The 26,824-nt window shown below is 35.2% G+C and overlaps 1 long non-coding RNA gene and 3 other non-coding genes across 5 annotated transcripts in view; all 4 read left to right on the top strand.

Annotated features, from left to right (window-relative positions):
• Positions 1-9,158: 9,158 nt before the first annotated feature.
• LOC131063650 (U1 spliceosomal RNA) lies at positions 9,159-9,320 on the top strand. The gene has a single exon (XR_009111111.2). It is a non-coding gene; the product is annotated as a U1 spliceosomal RNA (small nuclear RNA).
• Positions 9,321-9,537: 217 nt separating this feature from the next.
• LOC131063547 (uncharacterized) overlaps positions 9,538-26,824 on the top strand; it is a 35,262-nt gene continuing 17,975 nt past the window's right edge. Inside the window, exons 1-3 of one of the 2 annotated variants that reach the window (XR_009111088.2) lie at positions 9,538-9,629; positions 23,878-24,223; positions 24,385-24,723. This is a non-coding gene — a long non-coding RNA (uncharacterized LOC131063547). Of the gene's footprint in view, positions 9,630-23,877; positions 24,224-24,384; positions 24,724-26,824 lie in introns of those variants that run through there. The other variant, XR_009111087.2, reaches the window with a different exon arrangement.
• Positions 12,422-12,583, top strand: LOC131063653 (U1 spliceosomal RNA). Its single transcript, XR_009111114.1, has one exon. It is a non-coding gene; the product is annotated as a U1 spliceosomal RNA (small nuclear RNA).
• On the top strand, positions 24,040-24,201 carry LOC131063651 (U1 spliceosomal RNA). The gene has a single exon (XR_009111112.1). It is a non-coding gene; the product is annotated as a U1 spliceosomal RNA (small nuclear RNA).

Raw genomic sequence — 26,824 nt, 5'->3', positions numbered from 1 at the left:
CTAAATTAAATAAATATCTTATTTATTTAATTGATCCCACTTCCTCTATTAATTAAATAAATATTTATTTATTTAATTAATTCATTAGCTTTTTCTACCCATGACACATGTCATTTATCTCTTAATTCCTACACTACCTACCCCTTTCATTATTTTATTATTTCTTTTAACTACCCTCTAATCATAGCCGACCTCCTTTTACACCTCTCAATCTTATCCCTCCATTTCTTATAGTGTCTTCTATATAAGGAGATGCTTCCTTCATTATCAAACCCTAATGAATAATCTTAAGGACTTGACTACACTACGATCCTACTTGCAATCACATTCCGGTCTTTGTTGAGCTCTTGTGCACATAAAATCTGAGAGCGAATATATCAAGCAAGATCAATGGAGATAGGAAGAATGGAGATCAAACCCCTATTGGACATGTGATGGTATAATCTTTGTGATTTTGTTTGATTTGCATTGTCTTAGGTAATCTTCATATGTTATGGTGGATCTTTGTTGTTGTTAGGCTAGGGTTTGGTGGTTGAATTCATTTAGCCTTTCAATATCGTTATTATTGTATCCATTTTCACCATATACAATAATATAATACACTTTATATTTTGGCACTTTCCTTGTCATAAAGTCATTAAGTTTATGTATTTAACATCTATACGTTGTTGCATATGCAATTATTTTTAATTTATAGAGTATTATGGAATGTGTGTTCAAGATTGATAAATAATGAATGAGGAAATTTAAATCCCATTTATTTGTGAGATATATCTCGAGAATAGTTTCACCTTTAACCTCATGACATATACATAACTAGAAGTTCACAAGTTGGAATCAAGTGATCAAATAAATGATTTATATTCATAGTCTACTTTAACTAGACAAGTTATATATGACAAAGAATGTGTGTGCAATATGACTACTTATGTGTTATTGTAGATATTAAATGATGTTATATGCTAATGAAAGATTATGATCTTTTACTAGACGATTTTATTAGTGAGCTCTCTAGATCCTGAATAATTACGATAAATTAAGGCTTGTCCATTTATAGAACACTTTCAAATGCAAGTCAAATTATTTTATACTCAAGTTAGTGGATAATGACTAGTTGGGAGGAGATAGTATGAGAATATTACAAAAATTGAATAAAAAATATATGATGCAAAACTACAATGATCATTAAAAAATATATGAGTTTGATCTAAAATATGGAATGAATAATTTGTTAATCAAATATAGATTTTAGAATGTGAGAAGTTGATATTAATGAAAGTTTAGATAATTTTATTATTTTTACACATAAATTTATAGGGAGTTGAGCTAGCCATTTCTCCCAAAAGATGCATTTGTTCAGGAAACCGATACCAACCCAATTAAAGATTTCACATACCAACAAAATATACTATCTATATATTAATTATTACACATAAAATAAACTAAATCGAAATATTTTGATGTTTAGAATAATGAGAGGTCTGCAACTTGGCCGAAAGGACATTCCCGCTCGAGCGAGGGTTTGCCGAAAGGACATTCCCACTCGAGCGAGGGTTTGTTCGTTTCGAGCGACAGGCTGGCCTTTTGGCCTTGCCTTTCTGTCCTTCAAACAATTACATTATTGCTTTACATTTATTGCACTCGTGCCCATTGAATTGGCCCTTGTATGGCCCATAACTCCTCAGGAGATGACCTTTCATCTCATTATGTTTCAAACTTGCCATCAGAGTTGAGAGGTAAAACCTTCAAGGACGCGCTTTTGGATAATCCCTTGCTTCCAAGGGGCGCGCTTGTGGATAATCCCTTGCTTCCAAGGGACGCGCTGCCTTCATCATGCACCTCGTGGTTCCCAGTGACATAGATGGTGGTTGAAGAGGTAAGTGCCCCAGCTCTGCTAAACTCACTATTAAACCGAACTCTCATATGTCTAAGGCTATAATGGATGAAAATATTAGGCTTAGGGATTGTGCTATCTTTCTTGCTGCTTTGGATTTGAACAAACTTCCCTCCCGCAACTTTTTGAATTCTTGGTTACAATCTATTTGGGTTAAAAAATTTGGTTTCGCCTTCTCATTTTGTAGAATGATACAAAAAGGCTTGTTTGTTATTTTCTTTAAAAACCCTAGTCACCAGAAGGAAATTGTTAAGAAACAATTTTGGAATATTGGACATGGTTGTTTTAGGGCTATTGGGTGGTCCACTTAAGCTAATTGTAATGAGGTATTGGCTTTATCTTGGCCAAGATGGCTATCCATACACAATGTCTCGCTGTATCTCTGGCAATTTTTACCTAAGGCTCTCGAAAACTTGGGCGAAGTGTTGAAAGTTGATGAGTCTCCCACTCTGCTTCTGTATCTCAATGCTAGAGTTTTGTTATTCATTAATCCCTATAGGGATTTTCCTAAATAAATTGAGTTTGATTTAGAAGGTGAGATGATTCCATGCCCCCTGAAGTTTCTCGACGACATTAATGCCTTCTTTCTCTCTTGTATGGAAGGCCATTTGAGGAAAAATTATCCACTCTTGAAAGGAAAATCCATGCGCAAGTTGATGCCTACTTCATATGCCCCCTTGTTGGTTTTCATTATCCTACATCCTTTGTTTTACCCCCCCAAGCTATTAGTTCTTGTGATGCTTTCCTCGCTCTTTCTCCCACTTTTGGGCTTCTTCCCTCTCCCGCTTCGGTTTTGTTGCATGCTCCTCTTATTTCCAATGATGATCGTGCTAGCCCATGTGTCCCCCATAATGATGGGGCTCAGCCCCCGCACAAGACCTTGAATGCACAACAATTGGCTCTGATGAAGATAAGAGATATTAATGTAGTCAAGAAGAGGATTGAGAATTTGATTTATAATAACTCCAATCAACCCAAAGAGGATGCTCATAAAGGCTCCTCTAACAAGGATGTGATTGGAGCCATGACCAACTTGGCTACTTGCAAGGCTGAGATTGGAGTGAAATCGAAGAAGGGGTTGAAGCCCGGGGGTCCCTCCAAGATCACTTGCTCTAATAAAAAATTGTTGGATATCACTGAAGATGAACAATTCTTTGTAATTAAGAAAGTATATGATCCTAATACTCCATTTATTGATGTCCTTTTGAATGCTGAACCCTCGAGCACCCCCCCTTCCCCCCCTGTTCAACCCGCCTGCTAATGATGTCCTTGGGGTAAACAAGTATAGCCTTGACCCAACTCTCACCCCTAGCAGGGAGTCTTTTGATGGTTTGAGTAGTATGGAGGTGATGCTCCCTGATTCTCTTGACAATAGCCCTAAGACATAAGGTGAATGGGCTATTGTCCCCTATAAAGGTGATCCCACTAAGGATGATTTAGATGATCTAATGGCCAAGTTTGGTGCTGCCAAGGAGCACAATTAAAGAAAGAGACCCCCCAAGTCTAGTAACAAATCTTTAATTCCCCCCCTTGGGGCTGACTAGATGTTTGAATTTAAAAGAAAGAGGGGAGACCCTCTGGATCCTCTAACAAGAAAATAGTTACTAAGAAGTTGCCCAAATGTTTTAAATCATTTAGGGCCCCAATGGACACCTCTTCTTAATGGTTGGCCATGGAGCTTAACTGTATCTCATGTAATATAAGGGGTCTGGAATCTCCAGACAAGAAGTATGTAGTTAAAAGATTCTTGAAGATGCATAGGAATGTTGATGTTTTGATGCTTCAAGAAATCAAGTCGGTCTAATTTGCCCTTGATGTTAACTTGAAATGCATATGGAGGGAGTCAAAGAAATTTGTCACCAATCACTCTAAAGGGAGGGGTGGAGTGGCAATTCTAGTTTTTAATAAGTGGGAGAGCATTGTTAAGAGACGGGGTTGCTCCCCTTGCAATAGGGTTGTTTGGATCATTTTGAGTTTTCAAGAGCAAGAGTTTGGGGTGACTTCAATATATGCCCCAAACGATCATAGGAAGAGGATAGAGCTTTGGAAATGGGTTGCTCAGTTGGAGGAAGTGCCTTGGATTATAGGAGGGGATTTTAATATGATTGAGAATCCCCATGATAAGTCATGAGGTTTAGCATTTGATTGGAAGCCCAGTGAGAATTCTTCTGGCATAAAATGATGAACAAGCTTAGACCCCTAGACCCCTTAGCTGGTAAAAGAGTTGAACACAATGGTATTTGGTACACTTGGTGTAACTTCCAACAAGGAAGGAAAATTATATATAGTAGGTTGGATCAATTCTACTTTAATAAAGATTGGTTCATTTGTAAGGAGGGCGAGAGGTGGTGTTTGAAGGGCATACCTTGTACCCTTTATGACCATAATCCTATCCTTGCTTCCTTCTTCCTTCTTTCTGCCCCTCCCCCCTCTCGGTGTCCTAATGTCTCTTTTTCTCTCAATACCAATTTGTTGGAAGATGAGGATGTCATTTCCGCCTCCTTCATTATTTGATAGTTTAACTGTTGGTACCCTGATTGGAAAAGTGAGGTGGATAGGTGGGTCTAGAATGTGCAAAGCTAGAAGTCTTTGTTTCAGATTGTAGGGAAGAATAAAGCTAAGGACTCCAGAAGAAAGGAGGATGAGCTTCATAATAAGCTTATTGTTGCTGAAGAAGTGCTTCAATATCAACCTAACAATGAGGAAGTTGCTGATATACTGAGAGAGACTAAGGATGAGCTCAGGAATGTTCAAAGTGTGAAGATCTAGGGGGCTAGGGTCAAGGCTAGGATCACCTGGCTTGACCAAGGGGATAAGGGTTCCAAGTTCTTTTTTCATCTTCTTAGAAAGAAGCAGGCTAAGGAACATATTACAACATTTGTGAGAATGGGGTTGATATTGCAAACCGAGAGGGGATTTTAATGGCTTTTAGAAACTTTTATCTGACTTTGTTTACCTCAGAGGACAGTGATTGTGATAAGAAAGTAGCTAGATGGAAAATTAGGGGTATTATTCCTTGCAAGATCAACAATGAGGATGCTTCCAAGTCAGGGAAATAAATTACTTTAGAAGAAATTCAGAATGCTATTTTGGCACTCAAGGATGATAAGGCCCCTAGTCCAAATGGGCTACCTATAGAATTCTATAAGAAAAATAGTGATTGGATTAACAATGACCTACTCTTAGTTTATAGGGACGCTTGTGAGAAAAGATCTTTGGGAAAAGATATTAATAGAGGGATCATTAAGCTCATCCCCAAAGATGGGGACAAATGCATTAAGAATTGGAGGTTGATTACATTACTTAATGTTTCTGACAAAATTCTACCTAAAATTTTAGCTATAAGATTAGAGGACATCCTTCCCAAAGTGATTAGTAATACCCAAACAAGTTTTGTCAAAGAAAGGTACATCTTGGAGAACCTACTCACCTGTTGGGAAGCGGTGCACTGGGCCCAGGTTTATAAACAAAATGCCTCTATGTTGCTTATTGACTTTGAGAACTTGGAATATGATAGAAATGAGTGGAAATTTATCATCATGATGCTAAAAAGCTTCAGATTTCCTCCTTTATTTTATAAAATGGTGGAGACTCTCATGAAAGATGCTACTACTTGTGTTGAAGTTAATGGAGTCAGGTCTCAGAGTTTCCCTCTATCCAGATCCATTAGGCAGGGTTGTCCTTTAGCTCCTGCCCTATTTGCCATTGTTGTTGATGCATTATACTACCTTATGAGAGACTGCTCTCTTTCCCCCCAGTAAAAGGACTCAAGCTTCCCAATGGAGAGGATATTTTGAATATTCAATTTACGGATGAAACTGCCATCTTGTTGTGTCTGGAAGAAGGCAAGCTTGAGGCTCTTATGACTAAATTGGATATCTTTTGTTCAACTTCTGGTAGTAGGGTTTGTCTCCCCAAATCCATTATGTTAAGGTGGGACAAGCACCCGCCTGTGTGTTTCAACAGATTCCCTTTGATGTGGGGTGGACCTCAACACCAAATTAGATACTTAGGTATACCTTTTGCCCTAAACCTGAATCTCAAGGAGATGTGGGATTGGGTTATGACTAAGATTGACAAAAAGCTGAAGAGTTGGAATAGGCAATATCTTTCTTTGGTAGGTAGATTTTAGGTGTGCTGGAAAATTCTCTCATATAATATTTATTACTCCTCAGCTCGGTTGTTTAATGCTCATCAATTCTCTTTTCTTCAGAAGGTAATTAGAGATTTCTTGTGGTTTGATGGCAAATGAGGCTACAAAAGACATGCAGTAAGATGAAAGTGGTGTACTATGAGTAAATCCAATGGTGGTCTTGGTTTAAAAGACCCGAGGTTGTAGGGGACTGCGTTAGTTGCAAAATGGATACTGCATGCCTTCTAAGGGGAAGAACCGTGGAAGATTTTGGTTAGACATAATATATCTCAGTCTGTCCCCAAGCAGAGCCACTCCTGGAAAGGGCTCCCAATGTGTGATTTGATGTCAGGCAAATTTGCAGTGTATCCCACAAGGTCAACAATTTTTAAATCCATTTGGAAGGCATGGGACAATATAAGGTCTCTCATAGATTATAAGGAAAATATCAATGATAGTAAAAATATATTTGGTAATAGATCTATATGGTGGAATCTGAAATATAAGGATAAGTTTATGGCCCTATTGCAAGGGTGTTCAACCAAATCTTGGGCAGACAAAGCATTTGAACATTTGAAGATATTGTTGAATATGGGAGATTGATCCAAAGGCAGATTATTATGGACAAATTTGGTGTGCCCAATACTCACTTCAAAACCTATTTTTTTTTGAAGTCTACCCATGACTCCCTCTCTCTCCCCTCCCTATATGATGCTAGACCCCTGTGTTTATCCTCCCTTGCTTGGACTGATGGCTCTTCCCTCCGTATTGTTAATGTCAAATCTATCTACTGCGCTTTGTTTGACAACAGTGACATCTTTGAGCACTTTATCTGGACCCGAAATCTTGACCTGAGCTTGTCTAGATGGCAGTGTGTATGTGACCATCTTTGGTGCAGGCCTGTTGAACCCAAGATTAAGTTTTTAATTTGGCGCCTCCTTCTTGACAAATTGCCTCTCAGAAAGCTTGATGGGGATTTTAATTTGTGCACCTTCTACAGACTTCCAGAGACCCTTAGCCATTTATTCTTTGATTGCCTCTTTGCTAAGGAGATTTGGTTTATGTTTGGCCTTGTTATTAATTCCAATGTTGATGTGGTAAATGTTATTTGTGGTCATATTCCCATGTTGAAGAAAGACTATAATTTCTTTTGGTCTGCCTTTTCATCTATTATACTTTGGAATATATGGAAGCTTAGGAATGATAGCATTTTTTATAGTAAGAGTAGGGCTTTTATCGAGTCTCTGAGGAGACTCATTTTGCACAATGTTTCCATGCAGGTTACCATAGTAGTAAGGCTGACAAAGAAAATTTGAAGACTTGATGCAGGATGACCAAGTCAGGATTTTTAAATGGGATGTGTCTCATGGCTTCTCTTGGGTTAGGTAGGAAGGAGATAGAAGTTTGTTCGAGAATGTGTTGCATAACTTCACAAGGGAACTCAATGAGGCGAGGGGCAGAGATTTGTAACAACAAGAGGTGGTTGTTCATGTGGTAGAGGTCTTTGTTCATCCTTACCTGGGGCAGCTGCTAGACAACAAGGAGCTGGTTTGGAAGGAAGGGCCAAGTTAGGTCGGGTGGCTTGGACTGATATTTTGCCTAACAACAGGGTGCACGAAGATACTTTCCAGTTTTAGACTGTGCTTGGGAATCTATATATATGCTGTAATTTTGTCTCTTGATATTATGATGACTTGATGTAATGTTGTTATTTCTATGACTTGATGTAATTATGTATGAAACTCTCGAATAGTAGTTTCTTGTGTTTCAATGCTGGGACATTGATAAATCATTTTGTAGCTTGCTTCATGATATTTAATAATAATAAAAAAATTTCCAAAACAAATGTGATAAAAGTGATATAATTTTCACCATTACAATATTTATAAAAAAAATTGCCTTCTAATCTTTAAACAACATTAATAAGACTCTTGCACAAAATAATTTAAATCAAAATAAATCTAAAAATAATATAAAAAATCGTCTTGACAATATTCATGAGAGGAAAAATTGCCTTCTAATCTTTCAACAATATTGATAAGGCATTTACACAATAATTTAAATAAAAATAAATCCAAAAATAATGTGAAAAATCACCGTGACAATATTCATGAGAGGAAAAATTGCCTTCTAATCTTTGAACAATATTGATAGGGCAGTTGTGAACATTTTGAGAACATGAGTCTGTACAACATATGGTTAGCCATTTCCAAATTATGAAAGGGGAAAAGATCATACAAATACAAGAGTAGTAAACATATTCGCAGACTTTCCCCACGAGAGTTCGAATCTCTCAGGCGACATTAGGTAGAATTTAAAAGTAAAAATTTCCAAAACAAATGTGATAAAAGTGATATAATTTTCACCATTACAATATTTATAAAAAAAATTGCCTTCTAATCTTTAAACAACATTAATAAGACTCTTGCACAAAATAATTTAAATCAAAATAAATCTAAAAATAATATAAAAAATCGTCTTGACAATATTCATGAGAGGAAAAATTGCCTTCTAATCTTTCAACAATATTGATAAGGCATTTACACAATAATTTAAATAAAAATAAATCCAAAAATAATGTGAAAAATCACCGTGACAATATTCATGAGAGGAAAAATTGCCTTCTAATCTTTGAACAATATTGATAGGGCAGTTGTGAACATTTTGAGAACATGAGTCTGTACAACATATGGTTAGCCATTTCCAAATTATGAAAGGGGAAAAGATCATACAAATACAAGAGTAGTAAACATATTCGCAGACTTTCCCCACGAGAGTTCGAATCTCTCAGGCGACATTAGGTAGAATTTAAAAGTTCTGGTGACATGTTTGAATTTTGTCTCCGCAGTCTACAACTATTTTAATTTGTTTTAATGCAGCAGAGTTACGCTCATCCAATTTTGCACTTGGAGTTTGTAATCTTCATAATTCCTTCCATATTCTGCTAAAGAGATCCATGAATTGCAGAAGGGCATACAATGGACGGGACTATTCAATACATGTAGACAATAATGTAAGTATTACATGAATTAGGAGCGGAAAGCGAGGCTATTAATGATCCCACATGCGAGGGAGGAAGAAAATAAGGGAGGAGGAGGAGTACAAGAAGAGGGAGAAGGGCACATATAGAACATACTTACCTGGGCGGGGTCAATCGGTGATCAAGAAGGCCGATGGCCTAGAGAGAGCACCTTCATTGCACATAGAGAAGGGGGCCCTGTCTAGCATCTCCCATTGTGAAGAGTGCACGTCATAATTTGTGACAGAGGGGGCTCGCGTTCGCGCGGCCCCCACACAAATCTAATCTAATCTAATCTAAAGGTACTCGTTCTGTTTAAGAGGGAGAGTGCACGTCATAATTTGTGACAGAGGGGGCTCGCGTTCGCGCGGCCCCCACACAAATCAAATCTAATCTAATCTAAAGGTACTCGTTCTGTTTAAGAGTTCGTCATAGCTTGGAATATTATATTTGATATTGTAAGTCTAGTGGGTGATCTTTTGTTCGGAAATTGTTCGAATCAGGGAAGGAACTGAATTCTGTTATGACAATGGCAATTCTCTTTGGTTGCAATTTATATAACAGGTTGCAGGGTTACGTATAAGGTACCTTTGATCATTCCCTTCATTTCTGTTTATGTATAAGGTCTGTTTGATCATTCCCCTTATTTCAGTCCAGAGGGGTTATAAGAGTGAATATCTATTTTGATTTGTCATTGGTATAACGTACGAACCCTTGAGTAAATATAAGGTCTGCTTGATCGTTTCCTTTTTTCCAGTCCAAAGGGGATAAATATAACATCCGTTTGACCATTGTTTGAACCCTTGAGCAAACATAACGTCTGTTTGATCATTCCCTTTATTCTAGTCCAGTGGGGATAAATAGAGGGTTATAGAGAGTAAACATCTATTTTGATTCGTCACTTATATTATTTGAATCTTTGAGTAAACATCTATTTTGATTCGTCACTTAAACATCTATTTGATTCGTTGCTAATTTTTTTCTCTAAAGTTTGTAAATTGCAAAGTAAGAGTCTCTGATTATGTCATTCATTAAAATTTAAATTTCATGTTAACAATTATGTTGAGAAAGATAAATTCTGAACTTTCAGCTGAAGAGGTATCAACATAGGTTCATACTTTCATATTGAATAGCAAAATGAACTCCGAATGATGTAAATCTTTCCAAAAAGAGCTATGGAGTTAGGCTCTAAACCACTATTCTTAGCATTTAAATGACTGGAGAGTGCAAGAATGGAAATATTGAAACTTTTATCAATTTTTGTTTTGGACTCCATTCAAAAGATAAGAAACATTCTTTATTTCAACATACATGGTCTATACATCTCGTACACCTTGGCTCTCTACCAAAGAGGTCTCAACATAAGTTCGTACTCTTATATTGAATAGCAAAACAAACTTGTGAATGATATAAAAACCTTTAAAAAAAAGCTATATAAGACTCTAAACCACTATATATATCACTTAAATGTCATCAACTTGACCTTGTTAGAAAGGTGAGTGAGTCTTTGAAAATGTTGAAACATTTATTAAATGGTTATTTGTTTTGGTTAAAATAGTGAGGATTTTGATTTTGGACTAGATTCAAAAGATAGAGAAGTGTGATGATACCGTGGGGTACAATGGCCATACTATCTAATCTTTAACCTTGAAAGAGAACTAAAGTCTTTAGTCCCCTTAGCTTTATATTGTAAGAAGTCATTTAAAATTTGAAGAGATAATATTTTGTTTGGCACAGTAGTAATGCTCCACTAAGAGGGCTCAAATGAATGATTAAGGTAAGGGAAAGTTTATTTAGGGAAGGGAGACATAGCTTTAGGAGTTTTACACTTATTAGGTTGTAAACACATGGTATGTATGAGATTCTTGAGAAACCTCTTATTTAGCATGTTTAAAATTATGTATATCATGATTATTATAAATTGATATACATCTCGCACTTTATTGTACATGACATTTTATTTCAACTAAAATTGGTATTATGGATAAAAATTAATGTGTTTCTAAACATTAGTAAATAGATCAATGTATGGTAAGGAATTTAAATAGTGTTGAATGATGATAGCTTCCTATGGTTAGGATTTGCATCCTCACCATGTAGTATGGCATCTTTGTGAAGGGATGTGTTGGGAATTAATTTAAAAAAAAAAAATGAATTGTGGTTACAAATAGAACCATGGATAGGTTGAATTAGAAGATGCCAAAAACTCTATTCAATTTTCTAGCAAAAGCATTCTAATCCATTCAAATAGACTATGCAAATATCAAGTCTTTGTGGATAGGTTATTTATGGAATCCTATTGGACAACTAAAAGAATATATTTTGATTAGCACCTTGTTTTGAGTGTGTCTAAGCGTTGAGACAATGTTTAGGATTCACTATTCCCAAGGTAGGAATTTACCTAAGTTTATGGGACTAAGAACCCAATTTGAGTACATTGAATCGATTGGTTTATCAAAACCATAAGGGACTGCTACTTACTAAAATCCAAAAGATATATGCAAACAAGATTAACACTAAAATAGTTATAATTAAATGATAGAATTATGCTACAAAATCTAACATTACTAAACCCTATGCATTTTTATATAAATGCTTGATCAGTTACCTTACTAATTATGCTTCTAATTCCATTATTTTGTATGAGATCTACTAACAAAGAGTTTAAACTAGTGGTGGGAGGTCCACTCATTCAATGTAGAGAGTTTTTTTATTCAATTATTGTAGAGTAAGTGATAAGATCCATACATATAATATTATAAAATATAAAATGTAGACGATAAATCTCACACCACACAAGAGATTTTGATAGCCCAAAGCCCTAATATTTTATTTATTTATGATGCAAAATAGAATAAATGTAACATCTTCCAATAATCCTTATGAAAGAAGCCACTACATGCTATTATCTTCAAGAGATTTTAAACACATATCATACTCTTCAATATATCCTTAAAATGATATTCACCTTCTTTATATTGTTAGAAGTCTGAGAAGCACCCAGAGGTGGTTCCCCATGAGAGTTTGAATCTCTCCGGGGACGCTATGATTGGTAAGTTCCGGTGAAAATGCTTAACACAAATTTGAATTTTGTCTCCGCATTCTACAACTATTTTAATTTGTTTTAATGTAGCAGAGTTACGCTCATCCAGTTTTGCACTTCGAGTTTGTAATCTTCACAATTCCTTCCATATTCTGCTAAAGAGATCCATGAATTGCAGAATGGACAGGACTATTCAATACATGCAGACAATAATGTAAGTATTACATGAATTAGGAGCGAAAAGCGAGACTATTAATGATCCCACATGCGAGGGAGGAAGAAAAGAAGGGAGGAGGAGGAGTACAAGAAGAGGGAGAAGGGCACGTGCAAAGCATACTTACCTGGGCGGGGTCAATCGGTGATCAAGAAGGCCGATGGCCTAGAGAGAGCACCTTCATTGCACATAGAGAAGGGGGCTCTGTCTAGCATCTCCCATCGTGGAGAGTGCACGTCATAATTTGTGACAGAGGGGGCTCGCGTTCGCGCGGCCCCCACACATATCAAACTCTTAAGGTATTCTTTGTCTTTCAGTGTTTTATTATCATTGTGGATGTAATGAGTTTATGATATGATAATCTTGTTGGTAATTTGTTGGAATCAGTGGAGGACCTGAAACATGTGATCTCAAAGGTAAATCTCTTTGGCGGCAATTAATTGGGTCGTAAGAGTAGATTCAAAAGTTCCCTCTAGTACAGCCTACATAGGATTAATTTAAGGTCTGTTTGATCGTTTCCCTTTTTACAGTTCAGGAGGTTGTAGAGAGGGAACATATATATCGTCTGTACGAACATAATGCAGAAATATGTCAAGAAATCACAAAAACCTATTCTTTTTTTTCTCACCCAATTTGCAAATCTAGAAATGAAAACGTGCCGGGAAATACCCAGTTCGACCATACCATGTACAATAAATTCTTTCTAATCTATTTATTCCATTGGCTCGTCCACCAAATTTGAGTCTTTAGTTATATTAGAAGGTCTTAGCTTGTTCGAGCACATCTTCTAAACATTAGTTGGATTCTCATAATAAAATAGAGGGATGATCAAGCTAGGGGTCCTCAATATTGTAGTGGCCTCCTTGAGACACCATGCTAAGTCAGCATAGCCTTTGGAAAATATAGGAATGGGTATGAAAGTGTTCTTGAGTGCTCTTTCCAAGCTCATTTCCATCATTTCTCTTTTTCCAATCTATTGTAGGTAAAAAGACCTTCAGTTATCTTTTATCGCTTTGGTAGGATTAGTTGGGAGGCTTGTATTGTTCTATCTATAACAGTATGGGAAATATGAATCATTGGTGGCTATAATTTTCAAGGGAATAACTAAGAAATGCCCCTTAAATAAAACTTAACAGAGGTTGAGAAGCCAGCTCACTCATATACAACTGATATTTGCATCAGTTCTGATAGCCCTATTTGCATCAGTTCTGATAGCCCTATTGCTCCTCTAAGAAGCCAACTCACTCATATACAACTGATATTTGCATCAGTTCTGATAACCCTATTGCTCCTCTAAGTGATACTTAAAAACTAGTACCTTTTCTTCTCTCCACCATGCTAGGAAAGATCTAGAGAAATTCCCTGTAAAAACCAGAAATTGGACACATAAAAGCAATGACTTCTTTGTACACCTCCTCATTTGCTTCCTCTCACCTTCTCAATTGCTTCCTCTCAGAAATTCCCTGTAGAAACAAAAAATTGGACACATAAAAACCATGACTTCTTTGTACAGCTCTCAATTGCTTCCTCTTCCATACATTACAAAGAATCAAGTATTGAAGTTCAAGTGGTGGTTGTTGGACTTGTTTTGTAATGAATCAAATGGCGAAGATCAAGTGGTGGGATACAAAATCAAGTATTGAAGATAAAGAATCAAGTATTGAAGATCAAATGGTGAAGATCAAGTGGTGGGATAAAGAATCAAGTATTGAAGATAAAGAATCAAGTAATCAAGTATTGAAGATCAAATGGTGGTTGTTGGCCTAATGCCATGGGCTTTCTTTATCCTTTATTCTATCATGAACATCGATACAGCCCTATTGTTCCTCTAAGTGATACTTAAAAACTAGTACCTTTTCTTCTCTCCACCATGCTTGGACACATAAAAGCCTTGTACACCTCCTAAATTGTTTCCTCTCTCGTACATTACAAAGAATCAAGTATTGAAGATCAAGTGGTGATTGTTGATCTTAATTTTAATGCCATGGGCTTTCTTTATCCTTTATTATATCATGAGCATCCATACCCTATCGATACTTGAACACCAATCATTCATCTACAATTTCACCAATTCACATCCAATTAATTCCCCTTATTTGCGACATCCATACTGATGCCTTAACACTCTCTCCCCTCATGCACACCTTCTTATCAATGCAAATCTCATCCTAATAAATCTGTAAATGTCTAAAATCAATATTGGCATCATAAAACTACCTCATTTTAATTTGTTAAAAAAAATATATAAATTCTTGTGTAATTATGTATACTTCAAATATATTGATTTCTTTTAAAAAAAAGTTGATACTTGTGTAATTATGTTTTATAATATTTTAATAGTTATGATTTTATTATCTAAAACTAAAAGCATATTTTTTACACTCTAGGCTATCTCCTCAATTCTTCAAAAAGAAAAGCAATGGTTTTTATTTTTTGATTCACCATAATAATGACCAACAATTTCTTTTACCTCTTTTTGTTAGAATGCTCTATTTCTCCAAGTTTGGGAAAGATATGTCCATATATGGACTACATTTTATTCAAACACTTGCTCTTGCCATATATTTCCTTTCTTGATTGAACTTATAGATCTATCAAATTTTTGTTAGTTTTTAGTAATCAGATAAGCATTAAGGAACAAAAAATAAAGATGCAAGATAAACAACCACAAAATCAACACATGACACACATATACGCTGGGAAAACCTCCCTCTTGGAGGAAAAACCCAACAACAATGTTAAGATCTTATTTATTAATATTAGCAGTGGATCAAATACAATTCACCCTCCTAGGGCAAAGGCAAGACTGACTTATCTGACTTGTAACTTCTGATTTGAACTTGAAATATCCTTCAATCACCAATAGGGCAGATTTGGCAGATGAAATACACTCAAAACTTGATACTATGAGCAAGGATGATGTTAGCTGAGACTTAGATGAAGATCACAGGCCTCCAAGGTGTGATTGTTGGTCTCTAATGTGTGTTAGCTGATGTCCAAAACAAGTTCGTTGATATTGCAAAGGTATTCACTAAAGAAGAGATTATTGCTTGTGTATTGTAACAAGGCATCACTATATCTTGTATTTATACATGGTTACATTGCCTTATAGGCTAGGCCGACTAAGTACACTTGGCGCCAAAAATACAAACAATATTTATTACACGTTATATGTTGTTTGCTCAACTGCCCAATTTGGGTCCTTCCCTAGAACACGTTACACATTGCTCATATGCCCAAATAGGGCTAGCCTCATATAATTTACAATTTACATTAAATTATTACAAATATGTTATTTAAAAGGTTAATTTAAATAATCTGATTCTATCTATTGATTTCAACACTCCCTCTTAGCTAGGGAGGATTATAGCAAGCAACCACATATTGTAATAATCACATCATGGACCTTTCCATGAGATCCACCTTGCATTGCCCGCAGAGGGTGGAGGAGGTCTTTCACCTCAACTTTCTCCTTGAGAAGGATTCAATGTCACCTTGCATTGCCCGTAGAGGGTGGTAGATGCAACTTAGTGCATCACTAAGACTGAGACTCCCTCTTAGCAAGAGTTGTGTTCTCAACAACTCCAAGTCTCTCTCTGAAGTATTCAAACTTCACACGAGCTAGAGACTTGGTGAGAACATCTGCAATCTGCTCATCAGTGCTGACATATTTCAGCTGAATGACACCTCTCTATACCATATCACGAACATAGTGATAATGAGTTTCCACATGTTTTGACCTGTCATGAAACACTGGATTAACAGGCATTTTAATACAACTTTGATTGTCACAATGAATGACTGTGGCTTCCCAAGGTTGTCCAAACAACCCACCAATAAGCTTGTGAAGCCACACTGCTTCTCTTGATGCCATACTTGATGCAATGTACCTAGCTTCTGTAGTACTCAATGCAACTGAGGACTGTTTCTTGCTGGCCTAGGAAATCACGACAGAACCCAAACTGAAATAGATTCTTGAAGTGCTCTTTCTATCAGTTACACTTCCTGCCCAATCAGAATCGGAGTAGCCCTCCAAGGTGATGATAGTGTTGATTGGATATTTCAACCCATAGCCAACTGTGCCTCACAAATATCTCATGATATGCTTGGCTGCAACAAGATGAACATGCTTCGGCTTGTTCATGAACTGGCCGAGGGCACTCACTACATAACAAATATCCGGTCTAGTGTTAACTAGATACATCAAAGATCCAATCAACTTCCTGTACTCCAATGGATCTGCAAAATCAAAGTTAGCTACAGATAAACTCAATTTCTCCAAGTTAGTTTCCATAGGAGTAAGCATAGGTTTACAATCCAACATACCAAATCTTTTCAATATATCAATGGTGTATTTTCCTTGACTAAGTATAATTTCATTAGATCTTTGCCATACTTCTAACCCTAGAAAGTAATGCATTAAACCTAGATCTTTCATTTCAAATTTAGTGGCTAATTATTTCTTACATCTAATGGTGAGACTATCTTCACCAGTTAGAAATAAATCATCCACATATAAAACCGGGATTAAGATTTCACCATTAAATACTTTAAAGTAAAGGTTAGGATCAACATCATTCTTACAAAACCCTAAACTAACCAAATACTTATCAATTCTTTCATACCAAGCTCAAGGAGCTTGCTTGAGGCCGTAAAGAGCTTTCTTCAATCTGCATACATGAGATTCTCTATTATGAGTCTCATATCCTTCTGGTTGCTAATATAGACTTCTTCCTCAATGACATCATTAAGGAAAGAAGTCTTTACATCCATCTGATGTAACTTCCAACCCTTAGCTGCAACAATAGCTATAATAGTTCTAATAGAAGTATATCTAGCAACAAGAGCAAATGTCTCTTCATAATCTATGCCTTCTTTTTGAGAAAGACCACAAGCTACAAATCTAGCTTTATATTTTTCAATACTATCATCATCAACATGTTTAATTTTAAACAACCATTTAGAAGAAGCAACAGACTTACCTTTAGGTCTAGGCACAATATCCCAGACACCATTCTTGATGATAGATTGATACTCTTCATCCATAGCTAGTTTCCATGCTTGCTGGTTCATTGCTTCTTCTATGCTTGATGGTTCAGTCTCAATTATATTGCACATCTTTGCAACATGGTTTGAGAATTTCTGAGGTCTTCGACTTTCTCTAAATGTCCCTTGGGGAGCTGCAAAATTTTTTGCTTCTTGAATTGTGCTCCTGACCCAAAGTGGACTTTTCTTGCTAACTGTAATATCTCTAGGTCCATCGGTTGGATCTAGAGGCTCAGGAGGATCACCATGCTCAATAGGTTCGGGAGGCTCAATAGACTCCCTCTGAATCTCAAGGTTAGTATCAATATCCATATCTTGATTATCATTAACTTCTCTATCATTATTGACAAGAGAACCTTTAGATTTATTAAAAGCAATATTTTCTTCAAGCGTAACATCCCTACTTACCTCAATGTACCTTTTTCCTGGAATGTAGACACATAATGCTTTGGAGGACTCACTGTATCCAACAAGGATACCTTTCTTTCCGGATGGCTCTAGATTAGATCTCTTTTCTTTTGGCACATGAACATAGACAAGGCTTCCAAAAATCCTTAGGTGACTGATATTAGGTTTGACTCCAATGAAGGCTTCTTCGAGAGTCATGTTCTTTAGAACACGATGAGGGCATTTGTTCTGAATATACACTACAGTCTTAGATGCTTCGGCCCATAGGAAAGTCTGCAGGTCTTGATCATGAATCGTAACTTTACCTGCTTCAAAAATGACTCTATTCTTCTTTTCAACCACACCATTTTGTTGAGGATTGTAGGGGATTCAGAACTCCCTCTTAATTCCCGTCTCTACACAAAAGTCATGAAAACTACTTGAGGTGTATTCACCTCCATTATCAGATCTTAACACTTTAATCATTTTACCAGATATATTTTCAACTAGAGCCTTAAACTCTTTGAACCTACTTAATACTTCATCAAATTCTTTAGATCTTAGAAAGTAAATCCAAGTCTTTCTAGAAAAATCATCTATAAATGTAACATAGTATAGAAATCCACTGGGAGAAGGAACTGACATAGGTCCACATAAGTCAGAATGAACAAGTGATAATTTTTCCTTGGCTCTACTTTCACTTTTATGGAATGGACTTTGTGTTCTTACCTAATGCACAACCTTTGCAAGTAACACCATGAAGATTAAGTTTAGGCATACCTTTAACCATCTTTTCAAATGAGGGAAGTGTTTGGAAGTGAAGGTGACCAAACCTTCTGTGCCATATCTCGCTAGATTCGGGAGGCTCATGAATGAGTGCTTGAATAGGGTGAACTGAAAGCTTATACAAACTATCATATCTATTTCCAATAACACGAGCAGATTTAAAACTAGATTTCTTAGGCCATGCAAGTACTCTACCTTCAGAAAATGCTACTTGATAACCTTTATCTTCTAGGGTAGAAATGGAGATTAAACTTCTTTTAATTCCACGAACAAATAAAATATCACTAAGATGCAAGGAGATACCAGATTCTAAATTTAAAGAAGTATTGCCAAAACCTCTTACCAAATACCGAGCATCATCACCAATTACCACATGAAGGTTGGACTCTTTCTCCATTAAGTCTGAGAGGTGCTCCCGGTATCCCATGATATGCCTGGATGCACCACTGTCTATCAATCAAGTGTTGTTGTTAGTTGGCACATTGCTGGATAAGGCAAAAATGAAGAGGAAGTCTTCATTATCCTTCGAATCTGCAACTTCATTCAGGTTTGCTTCTCCTTGCTTGGGCAGATTCTGACATTCTTCAGCATAGTGTCCAAATTTATCACATCTGAAGCAACAGTTACATGAAAGATCCCTTGGCTTCTTCCTTGAATCGTGAACAACAGGAGGTCCGAAATCTCTATTTCTTTTGAAGTTGTTCTTCTTCCAATGACCGCCCTTCCTTTTGACACATTGAGATGCAAGCATGTGATGGTTACCTCCATGAGTGCCCTTGAGCATTCCTCTTGCAGCTAAGCATGATTCTTCTTGAATGCAATCATACTGAAGGCGATCAAATGTGGGAAATTCAGATCTTCCGCTTATGCTTTGAATGAATGGATCCCAAGAATCAGGAAGTCCATTTAGTGCAATCATGACAATGTCCTTGTCCACAACTTCATTTCCAATGGAGCTGAATTGATCCTTCAATTTGAAATTTTCACGAAGAAGGACATTACTGAATCTCCCTTAGTCATCTTGACTCGAAGTAGTTGCTGCCTTAGGGTAAGTGCTCGACTGATGTTGTTGATCTCATACATTCCCTCTAAGTGTTTGAACATCTCCCTGGCTGAAGGTAGCTTGGAGATGATTGGGACAAGATGATCCTTTACAAAATCAATTAGGAACTTCTTGGCCTTAAGAGAATTCTTCTTGAACTGCTTTAACTCTTCTAGATCTTAGGGCTCAGGCAGATCCTTATCTTCTACAAACTGCAGCAGATCAATCTCCTTAAGGGCATGGAGAACACGAACCTTCCAAGAGGTAAAATTAAGAGCCCCATCAAGTCTGTCCTCTACTTTCAGACCTGTCACCATCTTGAAAATAAAACAACAAACTGAAGGTGAAAGCTTACTATTAATCTAATTACTTAGAATGAACCTAAAGCTTTGATACCATTTTAGTTTTTAGTAATCAGATAAGCATTAAGGAACAAAAAATCAAGATGCAAGATAAACAACCACAAAATCAACACATGAAACACATATACCCTGGGAAAACCTCCCTCTTGGAGGAAAAACCCAACAACAATGCTCAAATCTTATTTATTAATATCAACAGTTGATCAAATACAATTCACCCTCCTAGGGCAAAGGCAAGACTGACTTATCTGACTTGTAACTCCTGATCTGAACTTGAAATATCCTTCAATCACCAGTAGGGCAGATTCGGCAAATGAAATACACTCAAAACTTGATACTATGAGCATAGATGATGTTATCTAAGACTCAGATGAAGATCACAGGCCTCCAAGGTGTGATCGCTAGTCTCTAATGTGTGTTCGCTGATGTCCAAAACAAGTTCGTTGATGCCTAAGGCAAGTTCGCTGATATTGCAGAGATATTCGCTGAAGAAGAGATTATTGCTTGTGTATTGTAACAAGGCATCACTATATCTTGTATTTATACATGGTTACATTGCCTTATAGGCTAGGTCGACTAAGTACACTTGGCGCCACAAATACAAACAATATTTATTACACGTTATATGTTGTTTGCTCAACCGCCCAATTTGGGTCCTGCCCTAGAACACGTTACACATTGCTTATACGACCAAATAGGGCCAACCTCATATGATTTACAAGTTACATTAAATTATTACAATATGTTATTTAAAAGGTTAATTTAAATAATCCAATTCTAGCTATTGATTTCAACAATTTTTAGGGCACATTTTCACCCAAAACTATCTATTATGTTTCTATATTTGTGTTTTGTTTATTGCAATCATTTTGCTTCATTTGCTTGGCCTAAAATATCCCAATGAATGATTGGGTATTGATCTTCAATCTTTAAAACTTGACCATTCATTTTGCAAGTGGATTTATCTTCACGTCGAGGTCACTATTGAACAAATTGCTCAAGTTTAAAACACCCATTTGACTATAGACAAATATCATCACATCATCTCAAACAAAAACCCTAAAATTTGTTTACTTGATTTTGACTCAAATAGCTTGAAGACTTTGCACATGTAACAACAATTTAAATTCATAACTACAATCAAGGACATTTATGTAACAACTAGGAGCAATCATGCAATAATCGAGAATAGTTGTATAATCAACATGCTTATATATATGTGCTTTAATAGACTTGTTATAATAAATTTGAATTTTTCAATACTTAATTTCTTGCAATGTTAACTAATCAATAATTTGGCTATAACACAAGGAAAAGTGTGGATATAAATGATAGTACATTTTCTTATAGAAACTATACATATAATTACGTCAGTAGTAGCTCTGACCTTTTACAAACAAGCAACATAGTCGTAATGACTCCCTGTATTCGAATAGATTTGTAGTTTATTTTTTATGAACCGCTTCTTTCATGAATCGTCTAAAATTTTTTGTACTTTCCAAGAGCGTACTATAAATTACCCCTATGCCTCATTCACTCAGAAGGCGATATAGAGAGTTGGGGAAAACCATTAATATACGTTTTCAAGTTGTTCTAGAAAAGAACTGCGATGTCTCTAATTCCCACCTTCTTCAGCATAAGAATGAGCATGTTCGTTCCATTTTCTCTTAATGTGTGGGATCCTCTAAGAGAGTTGATCTCCTTAGTTACCAGGGATTTGGCCCCTTCTTCAGAATTTGTTACAATGCAACTTCTCTTGCCAATACACAAATTGACTGGAAAGAGACTGTCGATGCTGGTATATTCAAGGCCGATCTCCTCTATGACAAGCTCTCACAGAGCTCTGGTTATATTCAAGCGATTGATTTATTGGAGACTCGATATGTTGAATTCCCTCTTTCTAGAATGCAATAACCAATTTCTAAACAATTGTTTATATAATATCTCAAAATCACTTTCAATAATTTATCGAATCTATTTTGTAATTTTGTTATGAAAGAAAACCATCTCCTATGTCACATGACATTGCACTCTCTATTCAAAATTTTATATTAACATCCCACACATAAAAATAGAGATCTCACACAAAGTTGTTTTTAGTGGTACAATATGATGAATACTTTATAAATAGTCTTGGGCATGCTAAAGCTCAACACATTACATTAATGACAATTGAAAGTTTGGAGAATTCGGTGGGTAAAATATGAATATTTTCTAGCTTCGCTATTCTTAAAACTCAAACATTTAGAACTATTCAACTCTGTCTCCCAAGTTTTCATCAAAACAAGAGAAGGTATTCTTTTTTCCCTTTGAGAGCACATATAAGGAGGAATCACTAGAATAATCCACAAAGTTAATAGCATTCTTATTGTCCTAATAAATCAAGTCATCTTTTGACAAGTACATCTATAGAAAAGCAATTTTTTTGTTATTTAAAGATAAAATATAATTATAATTTATTTATAGCATCTTTTGATCCAACACTCTCCATAACAATTTTGAGTCTAAATGCTTCAAGATTAATTGAAAAAATTCATAGCATTTAATTTTTGTATTTTTAAAAAATCTTTGAATTAGTTCATTTATATGCATATGTTTAATGTAAACATTGTATTGATTATCTACATATATCATAAACATAAGCAATTGTAATCATAATACATAATTTTATGTTTATAGATATTTAAGAGGCCTTTTAGATTTTTTTTCAAGCAAATTGACACCTCAAAATTTAACATTTATATTTTGATGCATATGCACTATTTTTAATGGAATGTGTGTTCAAGATTAATAATTAACGATGGAGAAATTTACATCCCATTTATTTGTGAGATATATTTTGAGAACAATTTTAATCTTTAATCTCATGACATATAGGTGACTAGAAGTTCAAAAGCCGGAATAAAGTGATTTAATAAATGATTTATATTCATAATCTACTTTCACTAGAGAAGCTATATATGAAAATGAATTTGTATGCAATATTTTAACTTATGTGTATTGTAGATATTAGATGATGCTAAATGCTAATGCAATATTATGCTCTTTTACTAGATGACTTTATTGGTGAGCCATCTAGATCCTAGATAATTATAATAAATTAAAGCATGTCCATTTACACACTAGTTCAAATGCAAGTGGAAATATTTTAGACAAAAGTTAGTGGACAATGACTAGTTAGGAGGAGATCAGAGGAGATAACATGAGCATATTATAAAACTTTGAATAAAAAATATATGAGCCAATTTTGTTGCACAAAAAATGATCTAAGTATGGAATGACTAATTTATGAATCAAATATAGATTTTAGAATGTAAGAAGTTGGTATCAATGAAAGCTTAGATAATTTTTTTTTTTTACACATAAATACATTGTCTATATATTAATTATTACACATATGATAAACTAAATCAAAATAAATCCAAAATATATATGAAAAAATATACAATTTTCATAATTGTGAAATATTCATAAGAAAAAAAATTATCTTGTAATCTTTGAACAATATTAATAATACATTTATACATGAAATAAACTAATTCAAAATAGATTCAAAACAAATTTAAAAAAAATAATTACAATTTTCACCATTAGAATATTCATAAGAGAAAGAATATTGATAGTGTAAAACATATGGTTAGCCCAATTTTTTTTCCAAATTATGAAAGGGAAAAAGATCATATAAATACAAAAGTAGTCCTAAACATATTCTTACGAAGTCTGAGAAGTACACGGAGGTGGCTCCCCACGAGAGTTCGAATCTTTCCGGGGACGCTATGATTGGTAAGTTCCGGTGAAAATGCTTAACACAAATCCGAATTTTGTCTCCGCATTCTACAATTATTTTAATTTGTTTTAATGTAGCAGAGTTACGCTCATTCAATTTTGCACTTCGAATTTGTAATCTTCATAATTCCTTCCATATTCTACTAAAGAGATCCATGAATTGCAGAAGGGCATACAATGGACAGGACTATTCAATACATGCAGACAATAATGTAAGTATTACATGAATTAGGGGCGGAAAGCGAGGCTATTAATGCCACATGCGAGGGAGGAAGAAAAGAAGGGAGGAGGAGGAGTATAAGTAAAGGGCGAAGGGCACATTTAAAGCATACTTACCTGGGCGGGGTCAATCGGTGATCAAGAAGGCCGATGGCCTAGAGAGAGCACCTTCATTGCACATAGAGAAGGGGGCCCTGTCTAGCATCTCCCATTGTGGAGAGTGCACGTCATAATTTGTGACAGCGGGGGCTCGCGTTCGCGCGGCCCCCACACCAATCGAATAAAATTCAAAGGTACGCGTTCTGTTTAAGATTTTGTCATAGCTTAGCGTTTAATATTTTAATGTTGTGAATCTAGTGGGTAATCTTCTTGTTAGGAAATTGTTCGAATCAGAGAAGGAACTGAGTCATGTTATGACAATGGCAATTCTCTTTGGTTGCAATTTATATAACAGGTTGCAGGGTTACGTATAAGGTCCGTTTGATCATTCCCCTTATTTCTGTTTACGTATACGGTTTGTTTGACCATTCTCCTTATTTCAGACCAGAGAGGTTATAAGAGTAAATGTCTATTTCATTCGTATTTGTTTGAACCCTTGACTAAATATAACGTACGAACCCTTGACTAAATATAAGGTCTGCTTGATCATTTCCCTTTTTCCAGTCCAGAGGGGATAAATATAACATCTGTTTGATCATTGTTTGAACCCTTGAGCAAACATAACGTCTGTTTGATCTTTTCCTTTATTCTAGTCCAGAGGGGATAAATAGAGGGTTATAGAGAGTAAACATCTATCTTGATTCGTCACTCATATCATTTGAATCTTTGAGTAAACATATATTTGATTCGTCACTCATCTTTTCCACAATCAAAATTGGGGTTCTTTTTAGAGAATTATGCGAAATGAGAAATAGTTTAAAGTTTGTAAATTGTAAATTAATGTAAGAGTCTTATGTCATTTATTAAAATTTAAATTCGATGTTAACAACTTTATTGAGAACGATAAATTTCAGCTGAAGAGGTATCAACATAGGTTCATACTCTCATATTGAATAGCAAAATGAACTCCGAATGATGTAAATCTTTTCAAAAAGAGCTGTGTAGTTAGGCTCTAAACCACTATCCTTAGCATTTAAATGATGTGGAAATATTGAAATTTTTATTAATTTTTGATTTGGACTACATTCAAAAGATAAGAAACATTTTTTATTTCAACATACATGGTCTATACATCTCGTAGATCTTGGCTCTCTACCAAAGAGGTATCAACATGAGTTCATACTCTTGTATTGAGTAGCAAAACAAACTTGTGAATGATATAAAAACCTTCCAAAAAAAGCTATATAAGACTCTAAACCACTATATATATCACTTAAATGTCATCAACTTGACCTTGTTAGAAAGGTGAGTGAGTCTTTGAAAATATTGAAACATTTATTAAATGGTTATTTGTTCTGGTTAAAGTAGTGAGGATTTTGATTTTGGACTCCATTCGAAAGATAGAGAAGTATGATGATACCGCGGGGTACAATGGCCATGCTATCTAATCTTTAACCTTAAAGAGAACTAAAGTCTTTAGTCCCCTAATCTTTATATTGTAAGAAGTCATTTAAAATTTGAAGAGAATACTTTGTTTGGCACAATAGTAACGCTCCACTAAGAGGGCTCAAATGAATGATAAAATAAGAAGTCATTTAAAATTTGAACAGAATACTTTGTTTGGCACAATAGTAATGCTCCACTAAGAGGGCTCAAATGAATGATTAAAGTAAGGGAAAGTTTATTTAGGGAAGGGAGACACAACTTTTAGGAGTTTTACACTTAATAGGTTGTAAACACATGGTATGTATGAGATTATTGAGAAACCTCTTATTTAACATGTTTTAAATTATGTATATCATGATTATTATAAATTGATATACATCTCGCTCTTTATTGTACATGACATTTTATTTCAACTAAAATTGGTATTATGGATAAAAGTTAATGTGTTTCTAAACATTAGTAAATAGACCAATGTATGGTAAGGAATTTAAATATTGTTGAATGATGATAGCTTCCTATGGTTAGGATTTGCATTCTCACCATGTAGTATGGCATCTTTGTGAAGGGATGTGTTGGGAATTTATTTTTTAACAAAAATGAATTGTGGTTACAAATAGAACCATGGATAGGTTGAATTACAAGATGCCAAAAACTCTATTCAATTTGCTAGCAAAAGCATTCTAATCCATTCAAATAGACTATGTAAATATCACATCTTTGTGGATAGGTTATTTACGAAATCCTATTGGGCAACTAAAAGAATATATTTTGATTAGCACCTTATTTTGAGTGTGGCTAAGCATTGAGATAATGTTTAGGATTTACTATTCTCTAGGTAGGAATTTACTTAAGTTTATGGGACTAAGAACCCTATTTGGGTACATTGAACCGATTGGTTTATCAAAACCATAAGGGACTACTACTTATTAAAATCCAAAGGATATATGCAAACAAGATTAACAATAAAATAGTTATAATTAAATGATAGAATTATGCTACAAAATATAACATTACTAAACCCTAATTATCCTAGTAAGGTATGGAATAATTATGCTTCTACTTCCATTATTTTGTATGAGGAAGAGGAACTAACAAAGAGCTTAAACTAGTTGTGAGAGGTCCACTCATTCAATCTAGAGAGTTTTTTTTATTCAACTATTGTACAGTAAGTGATAAGATCCATACATATAATAATATAAAATATAAAATGTAGACGATAAATCTCACACCACACAAGAGATATTGATAGCCCAAGACCCTAATATTTTATTTATTTATGATGCAAAATAGAATAAATGCTTGAGATAGGATAACATCTTGCAATAATCCTTATGGAAGAAGCCACTACA

The sequence above is a fragment of the Cryptomeria japonica genome, chromosome 4 (genome assembly GCF_030272615.1).
Source record: "Cryptomeria japonica chromosome 4, Sugi_1.0, whole genome shotgun sequence".
Classification (NCBI taxonomy): domain Eukaryota; kingdom Viridiplantae; phylum Streptophyta; class Pinopsida; order Cupressales; family Cupressaceae; genus Cryptomeria; species Cryptomeria japonica.
The sequence above is the reverse complement of the archived record's forward strand: the minus strand, read 5'-3'. Positions and strand labels throughout refer to the sequence as shown.